The sequence below is a fragment of the Hypanus sabinus genome, unplaced genomic scaffold (assembly GCF_030144855.1).
Source record: "Hypanus sabinus isolate sHypSab1 unplaced genomic scaffold, sHypSab1.hap1 scaffold_220, whole genome shotgun sequence".
NCBI lineage: Eukaryota > Metazoa > Chordata > Chondrichthyes > Myliobatiformes > Dasyatidae > Hypanus > Hypanus sabinus.
In genome coordinates, this window is record NW_026780309.1 from 272708 (window position 1) to 298793 (window position 26086).

Here is a 26086-nt window from a genome sequence, read left to right on the forward strand (position 1 = left end):
ACCCTCCTGGGCTCTGTCCTTGCTCACGCAGAAAAGAAACCCAACAACAGCAAAAGAGATTGGAAGCTCATTTACTGAGATACCGTCAGTCACAGGCTTAACCGTTACATACTGTTCCGGTCAACTTCGACCATTTTGGACCTTTGACCACAGTGAAAACTCCAAAAAAGCCATTTTCGCCAGCCGAAGTCTTTTGATATTTTTCTGAAGTGATTTAAAATGAGTAAAAATGAAAAGATAAAAAAAAACAAACTCTGTACAGATGCTACAATTTTTGCAACTCTGGAGCTATTCCGGGTCAAATTTTACGCGGCCCGATTGCAGCGGCTACTGGTGGTCTAATGTTACGCGGAACTCCTGGCAAACTGACAGCAATCAGTGATGTCTGGGGCATGTGGGGAACATTTCCCTCTAATGTACAACCCTGTCCTGAAGTCACAGTGGATGAAAGACTGGTTCCCTTCAGAAGTAATAAATGCCTGCCCTTTTATTGTTAGACTAGTCAATCACTGCTTCAATGAACAAATGTTCTTGGTTATTAGCTGATAATTTTTCACCCTTTTGTGCTTTTGCAGATCGCCTTCCTTTCCGCCAGTACATGCCAGGCAAGCCAGGGAAATGTGGGATAAAGATATGGGCAGTCTGTGATGTGTGGAATATGCAGCTGTTTACTGGGAAGCCCGGAGTGAAAGCAAGGCATGCGCGTCGTGTTGGACATGACAGAAGGGCTGAAAGGACACAACGTGACGTCAATACCTTGATCAGGCGATCGTGAAGAAGAAAATCACAATGGTGGGTACTGTGAGGTAGAACAAGCTAGAGCAGCCTCCTGCTCTGCAACAAGGGGGAGAGACGTCCTGTCTTCTGAGTTAGCGTTCACTCATGACACCACAGTTCTGTCGTATATGGCAAAGAAGAACAAGAATGTGATCCTCATCAGCACTTTACATAAGGCTGCAGAGGTAAATGATCAGGGGACAGAAAACCAGCCATCTTTATGGATTAAAATGCCAACAAATGGGGGTTTGAAAACCTTGAAAATGTCACGTGCACATACAGCTGCAGAGGAGAACAGCCCGCTGGCCTCTCATCATTACTTATAGCATCATTGACGTTTCCGCATACAATGCCTTTGTCATCTGGGGTGACCCAAGCCCAACCTGGAAGGCAAGCAAGAGGAACTGGAGGAGGTTCTTTTTGGAGGAGCTTGGAAAGGCGCTTATGACTCCTTCTATGCAAAGGCGAGAACACCTTCCCTGCACAGCATTCTCAGCTGCAGTGGTAAGTGCAGTGCAGCAATCTGAACCTGGCCCTGCTCAACAAGTCCCACAAGAGGCCAAAACAGAGGGACAAAAGAGAGGGAGATGCAAATTCTGCCCTGCAAAAAAGGATTAAAAACAATCGGCTACTTGCAGCAAATGTTTAGTTTGCTGGTTAAATGTTATATAATGTTGAATTAATAGTTATAATTCGATTGTAGCTAGTAGGATTTTTTAACGATATAGCAGCGAGGACAGTGTTTGCTGGTCGTAACGGTTATATAATAATGGCTGTAAAATAAACCCCACAGTTCCTGAATGCTCTTGCCATTTTCAGTTTGAATAAAATATATTTAATTCTTTATGGCTGTTATGTTTTCATGTATGAAGTAAAATATGACATTATAATATGTGACTGTGTTGGTCTTTTCTCCAATGATGAGGTGTGTAAAACCTGAAAAAAATCAGTCCCTCATCTCTGCTACATTAATTAAGGATTAGTCAAACATTTCTTATTGTCAGATATGATATTTTCACATCGTCAATAACTGAGTGGCTCAAAATCTGGTATAGACACCTGTTATAGGCGGATTCTTGGGCTAGGGTCAACATTGATCCTTACCATACTGGGAAGGTATAATATCTGAACAGAATGTAAGGATTGATTTGTACTTTTTATACTGATCAAAAGAATATGAAAAGTCACTTTCGAATCACATTGAAAACAGATCTCTACAAGGTGATCTAAGTTCATTACAAATGTAAACATGCAAGATAACTGGTCACATAAATATACACCCCCCCCCCCTTAACGTAACACACTAAATCATCGCTGGTGCATTTAATCGATTTCATAAGTCACATAATTAGTTAAATGGAAATCACCGTGTGTACTCAAGGCTTGAATGTAGTAAAAATGCAACCGTATTTGGAAGGTCCAGCTGCTGGCGAGTCAGTATCTTGACACACAAAATAAATTACAGCATGAAGATGAAAAAAAAACATAATGCAACTCCGCAAAAAATTACTGAAAAGCAACAGTCAGGAGATTCATCCAGGGTAATTTCCAAATCACCGAATATCCCTTTGAGTACAGTTAAGTAAGCCATCAAGAGATGGAAATAAGATGACAGAGTTGTCAATCTGGCTAGAGCAGACTGTCCTCAGTATGTGAGTGAGAGTGCAAGTAGGCAGCTAGTGAGGGGATCACCAAGAGATGTTTGACAACACTGGAGGAGTTGCAAGCTTCAGAGGCTGAGATGGAAGCGACTGTGCATACAACAGCTGTTGCCCGTCTGTTTCAGCAGTCGCATCAGTGGCAAGGAGAAAACCACTTCTGTGCAAAACACTAACAGTAAATCTCCGCTGCAGTGTGCAAAAGGCACCTAGGAGACTCTGACATTAGCGGGAAGAAAGTTCTATGGTCTGATAAAAACAAAAATGAGATTATTTTACCCACAGACTAAAAGTTATATTTGGCTGCATCGTGCCGTGGGGATGCTTCCCTGCAGTGGGCCCTGGAAAGCTAGTAAATGTAGAGGATAAAATGTTTTCTAAGAAATACAGGGAGATCCTGCAGGAAAACCTGACGAGGTCTGCAAGAGAAATGCAATTTTGGAGAAGATATGTCTTCCAGCTAGACAATGACATATAACATATAACAATTACAGCACGGAAACAGCCCATCTCAGCCCTTCTAGTCCGTTCCGAATGCTTACTGTACCACCGACCTGCACTCAGCCCATAGCCATCCATTCCCTCCCTGTCCATATACCTATCCGTTTTTTAAATGACAATATCGAACCTCCCTCTACCACTTCTACTGGAAGCTCGTTCCACACAGCTACCACTCTCTGAGTAAAGAAGATTCCTCTCGTTTTACTCCTAAACTTTTGCCCCCTAACTTTCAACTCATGTCCTCTTGTTTGAATCTTCCCTACTTTCAATGGAAAAGTCTTATCCACGTCAACTCTATCTATCCCCCTCATAATTTTAAATACCTCTATCAAGTCCCCCCTCAACCTTCTACGCTCCAAAGAATAAAGACCTAACTTGTTCAACCGTTCTCTGTAATTAGGTGCTGAAACCCAGGAAACATTTTACTAAATCTCCTCTGTACTCTCTCTATTTTGTTGATATATTTCCTATAATTCAGTGATCAGAACTGTACACAATAATCCAAATTTGGCTTCACCAATGCCTGTAAAATTTCAACATTACGTCAGAACTCCTATACTCAATACTCTGATTTATAAATGCCAGCATACTAAAAGCTTTCTCACCATCATATCCACAGGAGATTCCATCTTTAGGGAACTATGCACCATTATTCCTAGATAACTCTGTTCTACTGCATTCCTCAATGCCCTACCATTTACCATATATGTCCTATTTTGATTAGTCCTAACAAAATGTAGATGGATTAAACTCCATCTGCCAACTTACAGCCCACTCTTCTAACCGACCCAAATCTCTCTGCAAGCTTTGAAAACCTACTTCATTATCCACAACGCAACCTATATTATTTTCATCTGCATTCTTGCTATTCCAATTTACTACACCATCATCAAGCATAAAGCCAAAGCTCTGCAGGGATAGATTAAAATAACAGAATTAATGTCCTACAGTGGCCAAGTCTCAATCCAATCGAAAATTTCTGAATGGTCTTGCAAAGGCTTGTTCGCTCATGCGCCCCATGCAGTATCACAGAGCCTCAGTGGTTCTCCAAAAGAAGAATGGGGAAAGTTGCCCTGTCCATATGTGCAAAGCAGTTAGAGAACTATCCACGGAGAATTGAGGCTGCAATTGCTGCCAAATGTCCATCCACTAAATACGGACTTTAATGTGATGAATACTTAAGCAATCAAAATCTATGAATTCCTGGACTATCTGTACTCCTTTTCTTGAATAAGAGAACATAAATTCGCAACACTCCAACCCTTGGTCTCGTCCGCTCCCGGTGTCGTATCCAACTTGAGGCTGTCCAAAAGTTCCAGCATGTCCTGTTTCTTAATATCCTGGATATCCAGACCCTCAGGCTTTTCAGTCCGCTTTTTGTCATCCCTACAATCGCCAAGATCCTTTTCTACAGTGAGGTGGGTTTCGTCAACAGTATATTTGTTTCAGAATTCTCATGAGTACATTTAGGATTTCATTCAATAATTATGTGACTACGGCAATTAACATTGCCCATTTGCACCAATAGAACAATATTCCAGGCCTTTGGACACTAGCCGTATAATTTAACTCTTGAAACAAAATGGCTGCAAATGACTTACAGTCCCAGATTTTATCTATTTCAGAATTGAATTGTTATGCCGCTCAGCTACAGTAGGCCAGCTCAGTAGGTTCTCCTCAATAATTATTCAGAAACTCAAACCAAACATTCGCACAGTGACGACTTGGATAAAGAGCCTTTATTTTGGCTTTGGTGCAGGGCCTCTGAGTGTTCTCTTTCTGTGAGAGACCTTGTGGGTCTCAAAGGGGGGATTATATTGAGAAATATACCTGAAATATAATCACTATGTACTAGCTATTTACTATACTATGTAATCACTTCCAGGTACTGAATATTACTATGTATTATTTTACTAGACACAATTTGCTATGTATTGTTTTACTGGATACCTTGTATTCTCTTGGCTACATACTGTGGCAGTTAAAGAGCACCTGTTTAGCTAGCAGCACTAAGTAGCTGAAATCTACTCCATCTATTATACTTAGCCTTTGTTTAGTAAGAGATAACGGTGGCGGACAGGATGGTACGAGCCGGAATCTAATGTGAGGGAGGTTGCCTGGATAGAATAACCTTGGCCAGGAATAGGGCCCCAATGCGAACGGGCGAAAAATAATGGTGGCGCACCGAGAGCTAGGCAAGAGCGATTGATTAGTTAATATATAGAGGGTATGCAATTAAAAATTGATTGGGTATGCTGATGAAACCGAAATGTAACTGAGATAAGAAATTACTATAAAGAATGCTGTACACCGGAGCTCGGCGGGCTTTTGGTGACAAGTTCATTGATTGCCTCAGCCTTTGTTTGCAAATAAAGGTTTAAACTTCTCGAAGAATGGTCTGCGTCTCCTGGTCGTTTCAAGTAACCACGACATCTGTAGGGTCAGTACTTCGCTGTGGGTGTAAGATGTGGAAATCCCAGGAATCTTCTAGTCTCCCAGATGGCCACACCTGCGCCAGGTGCACCGAGTTGCAGCTTCTGAGAGAACGTGTTAGGTATCTGCAGCTGCGGTTTGATGACCGACAGCTTGTAATGGAACGTGAACAGGAGACAGATAAGAGATACAAGGAGTTAGTTACCCCGAAGCTGCAGGAGTTATATAAGTGGGTGATTGCCATGGAAAGATTTGGAATCCCCCTCAGTAATCGTTATCTCGTGTTGGATGATGCTGAGGGGGTGACCACAAGGGTGCTCTCTAGTGTCTCAGATCTTCCCAATATTTCCATGACAATCACCCACTCATCTAACTCCTGCAGCCCGTCCTGCAGTTCCAACTCCTGCAGGTCTCTGGCACTGAGCCCGGTTCCGAAAAGCAGAAGGGAGGGAGTAAGATAAGGAATACGGTAGTCATAGCGGATCGCATAATGAGGGGAACAGACAGGAGGTTCTGTCAGCCTGATAGAGATAGTGTTGCATCCCAGGTGCCAGGAATAGTATTGATTTCTCATAGTATAGTCTCTGATCGGGTGCAGAGTATTCTGAAGGGAGAAGAAACCAGAAGTCTTGGTACACGTCCGTACCAATAACATAGTTAGAAAAAAGAGAGGAGGTCCTGAGGAGTGAATTCAGGAGTTAAGTAGGAAGCTGAACAGCAGGACCTCCGGGGTAGTAATCTCAGGATTGCTGCCTGTGCCACGTGCCAAGCATATCATTGCATGACTGATAGACTGGTGTAGGGGACAGTGGATCCTTGGGACATCTTCGGGGAGGTGCGGCCAGTTCAGAAACGATGGATTACAGCTGGTCGCAAAGCGGTCCAAAATCCTAGCGGGGAGTTCTAATAGAGCTGTTAGGGAGAGTTTAAACTAATTTGAATTCAGTTTGGGATCCGGAGTGATAGGTCTGAGGAAGTGGGAAACAGAAATAAATCAGGGATAGCGTGCAACAGAGATGATAGAAACGAGAGGCAGGAAATGAGGCTTAATCAGAGCCAGTGGGGTGAGTTACAGGGTAATTGAGTCGTGGTGCAGTAAAAACAGTAAATAATGGACAGAAAGTGTTGCATTTTGAATACCGCAGCATGAAAAATAAAATGGACGATCTTGAAATCCAGATACACATTGGTAAGTATGACTTTGTGGCCATCTCCGAAACATGGCTAAAGGATGGCTGTCATTGGGAGCTGAATGCCCAAGGATATACGATGTATCGGAAAGATAGTTTAGTAGACAGGGGAGGGGTGTGCAACCCTGTGGAGAAGAAATGATATTAAATCATTAGAAAGGGATGACATAGGATCGGAAGCTGTAGAGACTCTATGGCTTGAGTTAAGAAATGTCAAGGGTAAAAGTACCCTAATGGCAGCCGGGATGTGGAAAAGGCGTGTCAGAAGGGCAATGTCATGATAATCATTACAAATGTTAACATGATGGTAGATTTGGATAAAATAGCCACGACTGGACCTCAAAAGAGAGAATTTGTAGAATGTCTAAGGGACTAAATTCCAAAGCGTGGTTATTTATTTTATAAGAATTACTATGGTCATAATTAATACTATTATCATAGCTGCATGCAGAAGCATTCTCCGGAAGTCTCCAGAAATGTTAAAAGGCCAGGGCCAGGTTCCCTTACTATCGGTGAACCCATGCATCTTTTCTCTAATTCCCTTAATTTTCTGGATTTCCTGAGTGATATGCTGAGGTAGATCTGGAACATTAGACGCCTCATCTGGAATATTCCTTTCCTCTGACAGTAAATGTCACCCCTTTCTCCGCAGCAATAAATCCAATGACATCCTATTCTGTAAAACTGCCATCAGAGCTGCTATTTCAGTAGTTAGATCCTTAATCTGGGTCTGGATATCTGTTAAAACCTTCGCGGTACTATTCGCCAACTGTTCTAGTGCAGCTGTCAACTGCACTATTCTCACGAATTTCGGTCTATCTCATAGAAAGGAAAAAGATATCATCCAAAATCTCTCTCTTTCTGTAATTCCTCTCCTATTTTGTTCTAGCTGAGTATGATGAGAAATATTGGCTAATGAATATATAGAGGGTACTACATAAGCTAAGTAGCAACATCCAATCCAGTTTGTCACCGTGATAGTTCCCTTGTCATCATACGGCCCTGAGAGCCACGGATGTGCCTTCTTACAACATACACAATAAGTTCTGTTAACAACATACGGAGGGGGATCAGTCCAAATTTCTGTACAAGAGCTATTTCCCAAAAACTTTTCCTCTATTCTTCCAGTAAGACAATAACAGATCCCATTTACCATACTCAGAGTATGGGCAGGTTGTACAGAAGTTCTCTCAGGTCACTTCTGTAGGTATTCGTAAATGGCATCCCTCAAATCAGAGACACCCATAATTCTGGGTTGTTCTACATCCTGATATCCACCATCGATCCAATAATGGGTCTCAGAATTTACTAAAAGAATTCATAATTCTCACAGATAACACCTCACTACTACTCAAAGGTACTTCTTCCAATGGCAATCCTGGTTCCGCATGCTGGGATAACCTGGCACATTCCCAAAAGGCCGACTGCTTTCTTCGTTCTGCATATGTGTGGCATCGAGAAAGGAAAGTATTTGTTTGGAGACTTGGGACACATAGTACAAAAAGTAACATTAGTACAGACATCATTATATTATTCCCCCTTCATTTCACCTACTACCTTAACGACGGGTTTACAGTCGGTTCGATGAATCCACCTTGGTTGCCCCTCCATCTTCACGGCCGTGAGTGTGGTCAGCAGCACCTGATAGGGTCCTTTCCACAGAATGTCCAATGTCTTTCTATCCCAATTCTTTATCAAGACTAAGTCTCCAGGATTAATAGCGGGATAGTCCCCTTTAGCTTGATCCTTGTCCCCTTGGCGGACCTGGCGAAACTGCGAATGTGAACTTTGGATTTTTTTTTGGTTAGCTTACACATTTTTTCAAATTCCTCTCCTATAGTGTGCATCTCTATTTTATCAGGGAGGGAACGAGTTAACCCCGGTGTCCATCGGTATTCCCATAGATGATTTCTAATGAGGATAATCCAGTTTTAGTCGAGAGCGGGACTCTCATATGGAACAATGACAGAGGTAATACCTGAAGCCAGGTTAGTCCATTTTCTTGTATAATTTTAGTGAGCTTATTCTTTAAGGTTCCATTTGCTTGTTCGACTATGCCAGCTGCTCTTGGATGCTGAGCACAATGAAATTGCTGTTTTACTGCCAGTTCTTTACAGATTTTTTTCATTTATCTTACCAATAAAACGAGGGCCATTATCTGAGCTTATTGATTCAGGTAATCCCAAACAGGGAAACACTTCTGTTAGTAATATTTTTACAACAGTAGATCAGTGGTGGTTATAGCGTCTATCATTCTGCTAAATACATCTACTATTACTAAGTAATGTTTACAACAATGTACTCTGGGTAGTTCTATAAAATCAAGTTGTAAAGAAGGAAAAGGTCCACCCGTTCCGGATACATAAGGCATTCCCTTTCCAGCAATCGTGTTTTTTTTTACATGCTGTGGCTCGCTTTTCAGCTGCTTCCTGGAAATCAGGGCTCCACCAAGAGATTAACCATTCCCTCCCTGCCCAAGTGTGTACAATTATTTACTCAATCTATCAAGGTAGATAAGAACACAGAGGGATCACAAACCTGTCCTGCAGGGGTCACCCATAAATTGGTCTGAGATTGAAGGTGATAACACATTTGGGATCGTAGTTTATGCTCTCCTTCAGGGACAGCATATATTCCCCCTCTGTTAGTTACGTTTTCCCCCATGTCCGCCATACCTGTCCTTAGGTTTTGTCTAATAAGAGTTTGTTGGGCTCCCGAAGGGACTAAAAATGTGGGATACGGGAGTCGATGTAAAAGTTCGCACTTTAATCTGATGAGATTTCCATTCCACAGGCTTTTCATTTTAAAATTCTGAACGTTAATCACAGAGGGTTCCAGCTCCGGCTTGTGTTTTGGGCTCCTCTACTGAAGCTCTCATTCAGGCCCTGTTTACTTTGTTCCAAATATTTGTGAACTCCCTCTTCAATGTCATCTTTATTTATGACTTTGCGTTGTTTGTTTAAGGTCTTCTACCAAGAATTGGTTCTGTGGTGGATTCTTCAAAGTCAGAACTGAGTACGCGGTTAGACTGCACTTTAGTCTGTTGCTCGGATACAGGCACGAGTCAGAGCAAGTAGCTCAGCCTTCTGGGCGGAGACGGCTGCTGCAAAGGAGACTTGCTCAATTACTTCACTGTCGTCACGTTTCGCATAGCCAGAACATCGTTTCCCTGCTGGATCCACGAAAGAGCTTACAGCCTCATGAACCATTGCCTCGGGCTGGAAGGGGTATTGCGGATGGGATGGGAGAGTCTCTCCTTCTCTCATGGTGATCCAGACGCGGGGGAGGTGTTGGTGCTGTCGACTTCATGGCCTGAAATTTCTCAGAGATATGGTACAACGTCTTGGGAGCGTTCAATATTAAAAGTGTGTCTTGCCTGATGTTCCGTCTTCAACTTTGACTCTTTCGAGTATCGGAGTTGGCCCGCGGCCAAGTCTTGCCAGTCTCCCTGGGTGCCCGAGGCTTGTTTCGCCAGGGTGTAGACGAGGAACCATAGACTCTTTAGCTTGAACCCAGGGCAGAGCCTACCGGTGATATGGGGAACCACCAGTCCTGTCGGTCGCCAAAGAAAATCCGAAACATCGGCCAGTAATGCACTGCCCTCTCTTCCTTATCCTCTCCCATCACTGTGACTGGGAACCTCTGTCCCTCGAGCGTTGCATAATGAGGAACTGTCTTTCCTCTGTTGAACACTCTGTAGGATCATAGCACAGAGGGTCTGCCTCTGGCAGAGGGGGTTCAAACGAAGTGGAATCCAATTTAAGTGCCATCCACTCGGGGGGGGGGGGGGGGTGGGGGTGGAGGTTTCGGTAACTGGGGAAGCTGTCGGTTGTACGCTAGTCCCAGGATGATATCCCTGAACGTGCATAGAATCTCGAATTCCAACGGACAGAGCAAGTCTCATTCTGGTAGATTACACCCCACGGGCTGAGGACGAGAATACGTGCATTCCTTGCCTTGGTTCCCGTTTCTAATCCCCCAGATTTAACCCACTCGCGACCCTCTTTCCGATGAAGATTTTCAACTTTAATTTTATTTCCCTCCATGGTTGATCGGGATTCGAAAACCGGATCTCAACAATATGTCAAAGGTCGTCGTATTCGATTTTGATCATTGTCAGGCCAATCCATATTGTTTGTTCTAAACTGGTTGGCTAGCTTAACTGGTGAGCATTGGAGCAGTAAGGCATTAAACTGGGGGGGGGGGGTGGTGGGGGAGAATGACGGATTCCCACTATTAGAGGCTTGGTCTCCGGCGAAAGTTCCGTCGCACGCCTCAAATCGCTCCCGATAGTCTGCAATCTGGTCTGTCTGTTCATTTTCATTATGGTTTCCCGCCTGTCACTCCCGATAGGTTCGGCATCTTGACTCTGCCTTATCATGCAGCAGAGACAGAATAAATCTTATGGAGTTGCATTATACTTTTGTATAGTACTGCGGACACACTGAGCAAACTCTGCTGGTTTTTCTTTTCTATCTGTGGCCTGGTTCATTGTCATTTCCTGAGGCTTCCAGGGTGCATACACAGGAATCACTGGGGGCTGCTCGTGGATTGGGCAGCATTCAAGTGGGCAATTGTCTTTGTGGAGCCACTAACTCTGGGGACTTATTTGATTCTTCCCTCTCCGTCTCGGAATAATCCTCGGTATTTCCTTTCCCGATCTCAGAGTATAGAGAGCCTTCCCTTCCCAGCCACTGCTGTTTTACCCGAACGGCCACTGTATCTGAGTACTGGGAAGATTGGGGTTCAGGAGAACCGGGCGCACTCGGCCCCTGATAAAGTAGAGATACTGTGCGTTTCCAAACCTAATCGCGGTCACTATCCTCAAACAGGGTCGGTATGCCGGACATGGGTTCGGGATCCTGTACTTGCCCCAGATCTCTCGCGCAGCACTACCGATCTAAACCTCCCTGTCCATATCAGCCTTTGCCTATTTACTTTGTTACTCTATCTGGCCGGTAAAGTGGTATTTCATTTGGTGTCAGCTTTAGCTTTCCATTCATTAATCAGGAATTTCCATTTCTTTCCACAGTTCTTTGTCGTTCACATGACTCTGTAACCCAAGTTCCTCCCAAAGATCAAATATCGTTACCCAATTTCTTACTTAAGCATACCAATTATCTATAATAGTCGTTTAATTGTTTCCTGGATCATCTTTACTTAATTAAAATGATGGTGTGTTGTTTCGCGATTTATCTAAAGACTGTCCATCGTTTCGTATGATTTTATATATTCGTCTCTACCACCGAAGGACTCTAACCTCCTTTATAGCTCCTTGAGGACTCTAAACTCCAAATTCCAGGGGGACATGAACCTCCCTTAAAATGCTCTCAAACACCAATTGGTCACTCTTCTCTCTCACCCACTTCAGGTTCCTGACCTTCGTGTGGGGAATTTCTCCTCTTAACAACCGGTCTAAGGCAGAGTGTAGATACTCAAGATGTGGCCTCAAACTGGGACTCGAACGCGACTCTTAGTTTTTGGGCAGACTCGAACCCCGTTATCGGAGGACTCTCACCTCCTTCTCCTTATTCGGAGACTCGAATCCCACTATTATCCTCCTGGGCTTTCTCCTTGCTCTCGCAGAGAAAAAAAATATATCAGCAACAAAAGAGATTGGAAGCTCATATACTCATCGCACCAGGCACAGGCATGTGTCTGTTCGGGTCGAACATACTGTTCGGGTCAACTTTGACACTTTTTAACCTTTGACCGCAGTGAAAACTCCAACAACGCCGTTTTTTTCCAGCCGAATTTTTTTGACTTTTTCCTAAAGTGACCCAATATGCGCAAAAATGGAAAAAAGAGATCAAAAGAAAATTAAACTTTTGTACTGGCGCTACAATTTTTGCAACTCTCGAGCTGTTCCGGGTCAAATTTTGCCCGTACCGATTGCAACGGCTACTGGTGGTCTACGCGGAACTCCTGACAAACTGACAGCAATCAGGTATGTCTGGGACAAGTGGGGAACATTTCCCTCTAATGTACAACCCTGTCCTGAGGTCACAGTGGATGAAAGACTGGTTCCCTTCAGAGGTAATAAATGCCGGCCCTGTTATTGTTAGTCTGGTCAATCACTGCTTCAATGAACAGATGCTCTTGGTAAACTTAGCTAATGATATTTTCCCCTTTCTGTGCTTTTGCAGATCGCCGTTGTTTCCGCCAGAACATGCCTAGCAAGCCAGGGAAATATGGGATAAAGGTATGGGCAGCCTGTGATGTGCATTCCAGCTACATTGGAATATGCAAGTGTATACTGGGAAGGCAGCTGTGGGAGGCCCGGAGAGAAAGCAAGGAATGCGCGTCATGTTGGACATGACAAAAGGGCTGAAAGGACACAACGTAACGTGTGACAACTTCTTCACGTCTCATTACCTTGGTCAGGCGCTCCTGAAGAAGAAAGTCACAATGGTGGGCACTGTGAGGCGGAAAGGCTGGAGCTGGCACCTGCTCTGACTGATACGGGGGGGGGGGGCGGGGGGGAAAGACGTCTTGTTTTTTAAGTCAGCGTTCACCCATGACACCACAGTTGTGTCGTATATGGCAAAGAACAAGAATGTGATCCTCATGGGCACTTTCCATTACGGTGCAGAGGTAAACGATCAGTGGGACAGAAAACCAGGCATCTTTCTGGACGACAATGCCAACAAATGGGGTGTTGAAAACCTTGACAAAGTCACTTGCACATACAGCTGCAAGAGGAGAACAACCCGCTGGCCTCTCACCATATTTCATAGCATCATTGACATTTCCGCATACAATGTCTTTGTCATCTGGTGTGACCCGAGACCTATCTTGAGGGAAAGCAAGAGGAACTGGAGTAGGGTCTTTTTGGAGGAGCTTGGAAAGGCCCTTGCGAATCCTTCTATGCAAAGGCGAGAACACCTTCCCCGCACAGCATTCTCAGCAGCAGTAGTAAGGGCAGTGCAGCAATCTGACCCTGGCCCTGCTCTGCAAGTCCCATAAGAGGCCAAACAGGGGGACAGAAGAGAGGGAGATGCAGATTCTGCCTTGCAAAAACGGACTGCAAACCATCGACTACTTGCAGCAAACATGGTAGGCTCATATGCAAGGGCCACACACGCATGGTTTCCCACGACTGCTTTGAATGTTTAATACGTTGGTAAAAATGTTATTTACTGTTGAATTCATGCTTATAATTCGATAGTAGTTAGTAGTTTTTTTTTTATGATACAGCAGTGTTGACAGTGTTTGCTGATCTTAATGGTTACAAATGGTTATATAACACAGATTATAAAATAAACCCCAAAGTTCAAGAATGTTCTTGCCATTTTCAGTTTCAATAAAATATATTTAATCCTTTATGGTTGTTATGATTTCATGTCCTAAATAAAATAGGGCATTATATTGTGTGACAGTATTGGTGTTTTCTCTAATGATGAGAGGTGTAAAACCTAAAAAAATAACTGTCCCCCATCTCTGATACATTAATTAAGAATTAGTCACACTTTTATTTATGTCAGATAGGCTACTTTGACATCGTAAATAGATGAGTGGCTCACAATTTGGTAGAGACTCCTGTTATAGAGGGATTCTTGAGCCAGGGTCAAAATTGACTCTTACGATACTGGGAAGGTATAAAATCTGAACAGAATGTTTTATTTTTATATACTGATCAAAAGAATATGTAAAGTCACTTTCGCGTTAAAGTAAAAACAGATCTCTACAAGGTAATCTAAGTTCATTACAAATGTAAAATACAAGATAACTGGTTACAGAAGTATTCACCTCCCCCACTTTAATGTAACACACTAAATCAGCACTGGTGCCGTCAATCGGTTTCATAAGTCACATAATTAGTTACATGGAAATCACCGTGTGCAGTCAAGGTTGTTTCTCGCTTGAATGAAGTAAAAACACAAACATATTTGCAAGGTCCAGCTGCTGGTGAGTCAGTATCTTGATACACCAAAACAGTTACACCATGAAGACAAAAAAAAAAGCATTTCATGCAGCTCGGCGAAAATGTTATTGAAAAGCAACAGTCAGGAGATGGATACAGGGTAATTTCCAAATCACCCAATATCCCTTTGAGTACAGTTGAGTAAGTCATCAAGAAATGGAAAGAAGATGACAGAGTTGTAAATCTGGCTACAGCAGACCGCCTTCAATATCTGAGTGAGTGTGCAAGTAGGGAGCTAGTGAGGGGATCACCAAGAGATGTTTGACAACACTGGAGGAGTTGCAAGCTTCAGTGGCTGAGATGGTAGCGACTGTGCATACAACAGCTGTGGCCCGAGGTTTTAAGCAGCCGCATCGGTGGCAAAGAGAAAACCACTTCTGAGCAAGTAAAACTAACATGAAATCTCCGCTTGAGCGTGCCAAAATGCACGTGGGAGACTCTGGCATTAGCAGGAAGATAGTTCTATGGCCTGATAAAAACAAAAATGAGATTATTTTGCTCACAGATTAAACGTTATATTTGGCTGCATCGTGCCGTTTGGAGGCTTCACTGCACTGGGCCCTGGAACGCGAGTGAGTGTAGAGGGTAAAATGATTGCTAACAAATACAGGGGAATCCTGCAGGAAAACCTGACGAGGTCTGCAAGAGAAATCTAACTTGGGAGAAGATATGTCTTCCAGCTGGGCAATGAAATATAACATATAACAATTACAGCACGGAAACAGGCCATTTCAGCCCTTCTAGTCCGTGCCGAACGCTTACTCTCTCCTAGAACCACCGACCTGCACTCAGCCCATACCCCTCCATTCCTTTCCTGTCCATATGCCTATACAATTTTGAAAATCACAATATCGAAACTGCCTCTACCACGTCTATTGGAAGCTCGTTCCACACAGCTACCAATCTCTGAGTGTTCCCCTTCGTGTTATCCCTAAACTTTTGACCCCTAACTCTCAACTCATGTCCTCTTGTTCGAATCTCCCATACTCTCGATGGAAAAGCCTATCCACGTCAACTCTATCTATCCCTTACATTATTTTAAATACCTCTATCAAGTTCCCCTTCAAACTTCTACGCTCTAAAGAATAAAGAACTAACTTGTTCAAACTTTCTCTGTAACTTAGGTGCTGAAACGCAGGTAACATTGAAGTAAATCGACACTGTACTCTCTTTATTTTGTTGACATACTTCCTATAATTCGGTGACCAGAACTGTAAACAATACTACAAATTTGGCCTCACTAAAGCTTTGTAAAATTTTAACACTACATCCCAACTCCTTTACTCAATGCTCTGATCTATAAAGGCCAGCATACCAAAAACTTTCTTCATCATCCTATCCACATGAGATTCCACCTTCAGGGAACTATGCACCATTATTCATAGATCACTCTGTTCTATTGTATTCCTCAATGCCCTACCATTTACCATGTATGTCTTATTTTGATTAGTCCTACCAAAATATAGCACTTCACACTTATCAGCATTAAACTCCATCTGCCATCTTTCAACCCACTCTTCTAACTGGCCTTAAACTCTCCTCAAGCTTTGAAAACCTACTTCATAATACACAACGCCACCTATCTTAGTATAATCTGCATACTTACTAATCCAATTTATCACCCCATCATTAAGCATAAAGCCAAAGCTGTACATAACTAGCTTAAAATACGAGAATTAACGTCCTAAAGTGGCCAAGTCTGAGTCCACAACAAATAGATGTTTTCCAAAAGTTCCAGCATATCCTTTTTCTTTATATCCCTAATATCCATATGCTCAGGCATTTCAGTCCGCATTAAGTCATTCCTACAATCGCCAAGATCCTTTTCTGTATTGTGTTTTTTTTTCATCAACAGTATATTTGTATCAATATTCACATGAGTTTTCATTCAATAATTATGTGATTTTGTGGATTAACATTGCCTAGTTGCACCAATAGAACAATTTTCCAGGCCTTTGGACACATAGCCGTATAATTTAACTCTTGAAACAATATGGCTGCCAATGACTTTCATTCCAAGATTCTAATCATTTCAGAATTGAATTGTCCGTAATTGTCATGTTGCTGCTCGGGCAGATCCTCTATAACCATTCAGAAGCTCAAATTAAACTTTCACACAGTTACGACTTGGATAAAAAGACTGGAACAAAAATTAGGCCCATAAACATTTGACAGAATGTAATTGCAGAATAAATGTAGAAACCGCAGATCAGTGTTTCAGAGGAGAAGATGTATTAGAGAGATATGCAACAACAGGTGTTTCCTGTGAGCTCAACAGAAATGCACTTTTCAGAGACATTGCTGCAGAATGTGACAGGACAGTTCATATATACAGAGTAGGAATGAATATTAGGCACAATATTCAATTAGTACCGAGCAAATATTATTTCTGGACGTGCAAGACACATTTTGAAATGTTATTTCAAAGTAGGAGTGACTACATTGCCTTAAAGTTGTGGAAAGATGCCACGAAAACTAAAAGAAAACACAGATGTTCTTAGTGTCAACAGTGTTAGGGAAAGGAGAGGAGAAATTGATTCCATTGGCTAATTTGGAATCAATGCAATCTCTGCTACCAGCCAGAGTAGAAAATAACTCGAGTGCAGGATCTGACAATAAATAACTAGCTCAACCTGAATGGACAAATGTAGTAGAATTTTCCAAATTGCTATTGTAAACAGTAAAACATTAAAGATATGATAGAAAACATAAACAGCTGCTGCATTAATTTATTTTTTTATAGCTTGTTGCTGTCTCAAAGCTGTCCTCAGGAATGACTGGTGCGAGAAATACCAAGAGTATGATTAAGCATATAACACCAATAATATTTTGAAATGGGGCAAAAAGCTTTTGGTGATCTGGGTTTGGAGTAGCAAAACAATATTCATTGGAATCAGTGGTGACCTGTTACAGATAGATAATATGTGCGGAAGTTTAGTTTTCCAAATGAGTCGAAGATGAGGCCATTGTCATATGTTGTGTGTCCTTATTTCTCAGGGTTATGTTATGATATAGTATCATCGTGGCTATCGGTATATCAATAGGCTTCATTGTATTAGCGCTGTTCTGTATATCGATGCATTGCATACAATCCAAAAATAAATAAGATCAAATCAATATCAAAGGAACTTTGGCATTGGGAAAACACAGCTCGAGGCAGCGTCTAATCGAGTTGGACATTCATCTTCCATTCTGCCCAAAATACTTCCAATTTTCCCGGACTTTCCTGAAGTCTTAGTTTCTCAGACCTTTTCCTTCACAATGAAGCCTTGTATCTGATAACAGATATCTGGTTTTCTGTTATCGCTGCAGATGATGCCTGATCAACTATGCCCAGCCGCAGCTGTTCAGAGGCATTATGATGTAATTGAAATGAAATCAGTTGCACCTTGATGTCATTAGTGATTCCTGGTATTTGGTCCCGCAGTTTAACCTTCCAGCCGCATATCTATCACAAATTCATCAAAATAGCTGCCACTATACCACGGACCTTCCTTTTTTTTATTACAAGCAAGTCCTTATTTACATTATAATTATATAATTTAATTATACCTGTTGCAATTGCTCAATTAGCCGTCATTTGCAATCACATTGGTGCCTCTTTGTCTCCTCGTTTTCTGATTTTTCTCCCTGAAAAAAAAAATGCCTGTCATCAGCCTGTTTCCAAATTCTTCTATGCATCAGCTTTCCGCTCACAAAAAAAAAAAAAAACAAGAACTATGGAGAAGGACTACGTCAGCGAACTGGGGCATATGAGAAACTTGAATCGGGTGAGTAACTGATTGAGCGAGAGCATCTCCATGGAATAAACTACCGGGAAATAAAGCATCTTGCAAAAAAAAAAACAAGGAAAATGAGAACTCAATGTTATGGGACTTAAAATCATTTTAAGACGCGAAAAAAAACATAATAAGTTCTGGAGTGCGTTCTACTATTCCCAGAGATTTATGAATTTCTGCAGAACAATCTCCGTTTTGGAGAGATACGCTTCAGATAATTCGATGTGTCATCAGAGAATGGTATATAACACTGTTTAATCACTTCTTTGGTGATTTTGCATGGAGATAACATAAAATATTCCGCCTGAAATCTTGAGACACTGATGGACAAATTGACGACAGAATGCAGTATTTTTCTATTGCAACCCCCACCCCGATCTCCGCACCGGAAGTTGATCAGCAGGGAACATAAATTAAAGGAGCATTCAACAAGGTCGTATTGTCATGCAAATAACGATAGTATGAGTCGGGACCGGATCGTTGAGCAAATTGTCAATGTGCCCAACAACAGGGTGTTAGGAAAATGTGAGTTGGGCAATCTGGTCTCAGAGAAAGCTCACCAGTTCTCCAACAAAGTTACAGGATAGGATATGTTTCGATCCACACATCGGGTCGGTGATTCATGGCCTTTTCAGTTTTTCACAGCTTATTGGTTTCTCACAGCCAATGAAAGAAGATGGCCCCATCATGTCCATTAAAGGGCAAGATTTATCTCATTGGTGCGTTTCAGCAAATTGCAGTTCACAACTCACTGTGTGAAATTTGACAGTTCAGAGAGAAATACCGAGTACTCGGGGATGAAAAAGTTCAGATCAAGTGGAGCGTGAAAAGGTTTTGGAGAGATTCTTCGCTGTCTGCAGTACCGGCTCATTTAACATTCTGGAGATACCTTTCCAAATGGCCACCGCAGTAATGCTGCACACTGCTGTGGCACTGACGATGATGCATATCTGGAATAGTGAGTATATTAAGAATATGGATGTTATTGGGCAATGAAGTTTATTATTAATAAACCGTTCACATGCGCACGTTTATAGCAATCTTAATGAATATTGAGTGGAATGGAAAGGAAAACACAGAAATAACTGTATGATTACGCAATGTTGATACATTGAAACATATATTTCCCCAACGAATTTCCCGTGTAAAGGAAAGCTTAATTTGTTTGTATGATTAGAGTATAATGGCTGAATGGATCTGGAATCAGGCAGATTTGTCCGAATTCGTGACGATGAAAATAGAACAGTGAGATTTATTTACTTTCAGCTTCAATGAAAATGTTTTTTTTTAAATTCCATTGTTTGAGCAAGTTCTCGTTGGAATCGCCTACGTTAGAGAACTGTTTTCATTAATTACATGGACTTACCTCCTAATGAGGTTTTTTTTTGAAACGGTCACTCTGAAACAGTGTAGTGTAGCACCTACACTAAGGGAGATGTATCGTCTCCGAAATTTCCCTCTGCAAACCAGCGGCTGTTTGGAAATGATATTCCAAACCGATTATAAATAGGAGTTGATTAGAACTGGAGATAAGTTGATGTTAGGAATCTACTCATCGGCGTCTGGAATGATTAACTCAGTGAATGTGCGTAGAACCCAAAGCTGCCGTTGTTCCTGGATGAAGGCTTGTGCACAACCGTGTTACTGTTACTTCTTGGTTAAGCCCTTTCTGCCACCACCTGTCATATTCAAGTAAAAGAATTTGAAAAATGTATATAGACTTAAATTTTCGAAATGTTTTACATCCTTGAAATCATTCTGCAATACAGTGAACATTTACGAATAATTTTGGTTTATTCTTCAATCATTCGAAGATTTGTAGTTTTAATCCACCATACAGTGATGGAATATGATTCGTTATCTATGATCTTATATTACATTATGTATCACATTTTATATTTAGCTTTCCCTTTTATCGCGTATCAGGAAAAATGCAACTAAACATTTTGTTTTGCAGTTCATATTCCTGTGATTAGTGCATGGGTGCGACGGTTCAGAGTTAGGGACAAGTTGAAATTTATATTCTTATTCCCTGATTTAGATTCTCGTGTAAAATGTGACTATTTTTTTCTTACCTCGTTTCAAGTACTTTGTATAAAATGTTTAATACTTGACTGCCGTATCAAATGGAAACACCCAAGGAAACTGGGGCAACAAATAATTGGGAAATCCACATAGCATTCAGGCAGAATGCGCAACATCTATGAAAAAAAAATGAAGTACAAATAAACTCGTCCGCAGATGCATCTTAATCTGTCTTGTGTTTTTGACTTTATTTTTCTTCTGTTGAATATCCCGCCTAACATCCTGCGACCACACAACCTAATCCCACTACTTCACAAACAAATTTAATTCTGCATTTCTCATTTCAGGCCGCGTCGGGGATTGTCAGCCAGAACCGTCAGGTAACTTTGCTAACTTTTCACTGCGCGGAGGGCTGGGTGATTCAGCTAATTTCTATTGAAACTCCAGTTGATAGGTGACTACACCATTAGACATAAGAGCAGAATTAGTTCATTCCACCCATCGAGTCTGCTCTGCCGTTCCATCATATCTGATTCTGGATCACACTCGAACCCATACACCTGCCTTCTCGCCATAACCATTGATGCCCTGACTAATCAGAAAACTATCAACTTCCGCTTTAAATATAACCAAGAACGTCCTCTGCCGAAGCCTGTGGCAGAGCATGGACAGAGATTTACTACCGTCTGGCTAAAACGATCCCCTCTTACCTCTCTTTCAAAACATCACACCTCAATTTTGAGGCTTTACGCTATAGTACTAGATACATCGCTACAGTAACCATCCTCTCCTCGTTCACCTTAGTCCGTTAAACATATAGTTGGAGTCAAAGAGATTCTGCTCCTCCGCATTCCTCTCAATTTAAGTTAATACAGATTGAAACCAACCAAACACACCTCACAGGTTTACCCCATTTTTCGCGAGGATTCACCTTCGTGAACCTCATATGAAATCTCCCTAATGGAAACACATATTTTCTGAGATATGCGGCCCAAAACTAGTGCGACCTCAGAACTAGTGCGACCTCACTAGTGTCTTGTACAAGCTCAGTATTACCTCATTGTTTTTATATTCTAATGCCCTTGAAATAAAGGCCTATTTTCATTCTGTCCCACAGACTGAATCTGTAAATTAAGCTTCTGGGAACCTTGCACGAGTCTTGCAAAAAACACTGAGTTTTAAGTTATCACACCAGTTAGATAATAATTTGCACCATTGTTCATTTTACCAAAATGCATTCTCATACAATTCCTAACATAATGTCTCATCAGCCACTTCTTTGCCCGATTTTCCAATTTGTCTACGTTCTTCTGCAATCACATTGCTTTCTCGGCACTAACTGCTCCTCATACTATCCTCGTATCATCGTGAGACTTTGCCGCAAAGTCATAAGTTCTATTATCTAATTCATTGCCAAACAATGTAAAAAGTAGCGGCTCCAATACTGGTCCACGAGGATCACCACTGGCAGCCAAAATAAAAGTCACCCTTTATTCCAAGACGCTACCTGCTGCCTGTCAGTCATTCCTCTGCGCCTGCCAGTGTCTTTCCTGTCAGGAAATAGGATTTTATTTTACTTGGAACGATAATCAGTCATCTCCAGGCAGTGCAGATAACAGAGAAAGTACTTTCCCTGACCTTATTTTTCCCCAGGCTTAAATAAGCTTTCATTGTTAAAATCATCCTCTTACTGCTGATGCTGACGACACGCCAAGTCTCAGTTCTACTCTTTCCAACAAATTTTGGTTTCTATAACACAATAAATGTGGACTGTGTGCAGTAGGACAATGACACATTAGCAGATCGGCCGCTCTCCGAAGAATGCATTTGACCTTGTCTTTTGGGGAGCGACCCGAATCTGCTCCTGTGACGACAGACTGCCTCCAGCTCTCAGTCGTCAACTAGTTTCTTTTCTTTCTGTCACGTTCAGGAGCTCAAAAGGGGTTTCCCTAACCTGACCTCCCGCTTGATCCCACGTTTTGCATGCAGAATTTGGAAATTAAAGGCGTCGTTTAGTAGCGAACGCGATGCGCTAAGCGCCAATTGCCCCCAGCTTCAACCTTTGTTTACCGTCGGTGGTTATTTTCTGATATTTTCCAGAAAGCGTGAAGCTGAGGTTGGTGAATGGCGGCACTCGATGTGATGGGAGATTGGAGATTCAGTACAAAGGAAACTGGGGGACGGTGGATGGTAACTCCTGGGATATGCCGGCCACGAATGTGGTGTGTCGGCAGCTGAGCTGCGGCGCTGCACTGAAAGCCTATGCTGGTAGTAGCTATGGGGAAGGATCCGGACCTGTTTTCACGCCGAACGTTCAGTGCAGTGGGAGCGAGGCCGCTCTTCAGGAGTGTAAATCAGATCCATGGGGTGACACTGGCTATTCACACAGTCGTGATGTTGCTGTTGTTTGTAAAGGTAAAAGTCATCTTTTTATATCAACGGTCCCGCGATTTTACTGTCCTCCGGCAAATCACTACTGTCAATACTCGAACAAAACGTACTCGGCGTATCCTGTACTGATGTTAAACAGCGTAAACATACTTGTCAGTCTGCACAACTACACGATCATATAACCAGGTCGAACAGCATCTGTGGTTGGAGAGAAATTCTCTGTAATACCATGAGACACAGGTGCAGAATTAGACTATTTGATCCAATGAGTCTGCTGCACATTCAGTCACCGCTGATCATTTCCCTTCCTCAGCTACACCCCACCCCCCAACTTCTCTCTGTAAATTCTCTTGCCGTGTCCATCAAGAGCTGATCAAGTTCTGTGTTAAATATCCCCAACGAACTGGCTTTCAGCGCTGTCTTTCGTAATAAATTCACAGATTTACCTGCCTCTCAACATCTCTGTTCTATATGGACGTCCCCCTTTCGTGAGGCTGTTCCCTCCTGTCCAAGAATCCTCCGACTTGAGAAACGTCCTTTTCACATGTTTTCCGACTAGGCTTTCAATATCCGAAATTTTCACTGAGATCCCCTCCCCATCGTTCCAAATCACAACGCGTACAGATCCGTGGGATTAAACCTTCTTCTGTGAGATTCCTTTCATTCGTGGACTCATCGTCGCAGCTTCTTCTGAATCTTTTTCAAAACCAGCGTATCTTTTTCACAGAATGCGAGCAGACAACTGTTAACCGTGCTCAAGGTTAAGCCTCACCAGCGTGTATAAAGCCTCAGCATCACATCCCTGCTCTTTTATTTTCTAGTCGTCTGGAAATGAAGATGCTAGAGCAAAATAATACATTTGCCTTAATCACCACCGACTCAGCCTGCAAGTTAACCTTTCCGGGTGCTTTGCACCAGGACCTCCAGGTCCCTTGACAGCTCAGATTTTGTTTTGAATTTCTCCCCGTTTACATAATAGTTCGCAACTTTATTTCTGTTACCAGAATCATGAACATACATTTTCCATCATTGTATTTCATTTCCCACTTTCTTCCATTCTCCAAATGTGTCGACGTCCTTCTGCGCCTGCACGTTTCCTCCACATTACCTGTCCTTCCACCAATCTTGATATCATCTGCAAACCTGACAACAAACCATCTATTTCACCATCTAAATCATTGACCTGCAGCGTAAACAGGAGCAATTCCAGAAACCCAACCCTGTGAAACACCACTGGACAATGGCAGCCAACTGAACCGGCTTTTCCCACTCGCTGCCTCCTAGCAGTCAGCCAATGATCTCACCGCGAGGATATCGGCACCCTTCGGGTTCAGGGGCAACCCAGCACTTTGGTACAGTCATATTTCCCCCAGCAGTGATCTCAGTTACCCAGTATCTAAAGAAAACATATATGGAAATCAACAAACATTCGATGCTTCGTGCTGACGCCATTCCTCAGCGTGAACAATCAATGGTCGTATTTTCTGTGCTTTATTCCTCTCGATGGATGCTGACTGATGTGCAAAGATCCGTCAGCATTTTGTGTCTGTTGCTCAATATTTCTAGCCTATTCAAAAACTATTGTGTTAACGTTTAATCTTTTGTTATTCCAGAAAGTAGGAAGGTGAGACTGGAAAAAGGTGGCAGTCCATGCACCGGGAGACTGGAAGTGAACCATGAGGGATACTGGAGACCTGTCTATGCTTCGGGCTGGGATCTGCTGGATGCTACTGTGGTGTGCAGAGAGTTGAGCTGCGGAGCCGCGCTGAAAGCCCCACACGAATATCATTTTGGAAAGGTTTTTGACTCCGTTATAACTTATAAGGTTAACTGCGACGGGACCGAGCCTGCTCTGCGGGAGTGTAAATCAGAAGAATGGAAATTCTACAACCATCCTCGACCCGACTATGCCGGAGTGATTTGCGCAGGTAAATTGAGCCCCTTTTCTCTGGGTACACCATGTAATTATTGATCCGGTGTGTCCGAGAATCTAAATAACACAAGCTTGTCGCTTGCTGCGAGAGATCGGGTACTAAATTTATCTGCTTAGAGATTATTCCTGTCATGTTGAGATAGCATTCTGATTTCAAACACACACATAAAAACGTAAATACGTGACAGTCGGCACAGCCACCAGAGCGATTGAACGGATCAAGCGACATCTGTGGGTAAGAAAATACAGAATGTTATCGTCAGGACTAACATAGACCAAACTCGACATTTCGGCAATTTCTCTTCACCACAGCTTTGGCTGGTCCCCCTACGTTCCGTCTTATTTCGAAGCTGTCAGTAAATTTCAGCTAATTGCGAAATATGAAAAAAATGTGATGAGTCCTGCAGGAAGTAAGGGATTAGGAAACTGCCCTCACATCTCTCAAGGATCTATGGTGTGGCGGGAAGATTGGATAGTGGACAGAGCAGGTGGTGTTGTCCTGTGTATATGAAATAACATTAGAACATTAGAAAGGGATGGTATAGGATCGAAAGGTGCATCGTCTCTCTGGATTGAGTTAAGAAATGAGAAGGGTAAAAGGAACCTGTAATGGTCCGTTTGTTGTTTCAGCGGTGCTTAAACAGGCACCTGATTCTCATATTGTGGCTGGAATGTAAGTGATCCTGGGTTTGAGTGTGGTCGCTGGTTCGGCTTGTCGGTATCCCTTTCTTGCCTCTGTGGGGAAAGTCAGGACATTCTTGACGTTACCCTATGGTGCGATGTGACCCTTCCTTAAATTAACTATAAAGCATGGAGCAGGTGATGTGTTACTGCTGCGAGATGTGGGAACCGGTAGACCCAATTGAGGGACATGGCGAATACATTTGCAGCAAGTGCTTGTTGCTCGAGAAACTCCAGCTTCATATTGATGAGCTGCAGTCCGAGCTTCAGACACTGCGACACTTCAGGGAGGGGGAGAGTTACCTGGACTCTGTGTACCAGGAGATAGCCACACCAAATAGATTAACTAATGCAGATTGCAGTCAAGCCCAGGATGGTGTGGCTATGAGTGAGGAAAGTAGGGGAATCCAGGAGGTATGGCTGGAGGAGATGCAGGCATTGCTCTTGTCCAACAGATTGGAGGCTTTAACTCCCTGTGAGGGCAGGAGCGGGGACTGCGGGGAGGATGAGCAACCTGCCCATAGCACCGTGGAGTTGGGGGCCATTCCAGAGGGGGGAGTCATTAGAAATGTTGTAGTAATAGGAGACAGTATCGTCAGGGGGGTAGATAGGGTTCTCTGCAACCGAGAGCGAGAGTCCCGAAGGCTATGTTGCCTGCCTGGTGCCAGGGTTAAGGACATCTCTTCTGGGCTGGAGAGAAACTTGCAGTGGGATGGGGATGATCCAGTTGTTTTAGTACACGTCGGTACTTATGACATAGATAGGACAAGCAAGAAGGTTCTGCTACAGAAATA

The 26086-nt window shown here is 42.7% G+C and overlaps 1 long non-coding RNA gene across 1 annotated transcript; it reads left to right on the forward strand.

Annotated features, from left to right (window-relative positions):
- Positions 1-19045: 19045 nt before the first annotated feature.
- Positions 19046-22494, forward strand: LOC132387774 (uncharacterized). Its single transcript, XR_009510008.1, has 3 exons — positions 19046-19220; positions 20635-20667; positions 22388-22494. It is a non-coding gene; the product is annotated as an uncharacterized LOC132387774 (long non-coding RNA).
- The last annotated feature ends 3592 nt before the right edge of the window (positions 22495-26086 follow it).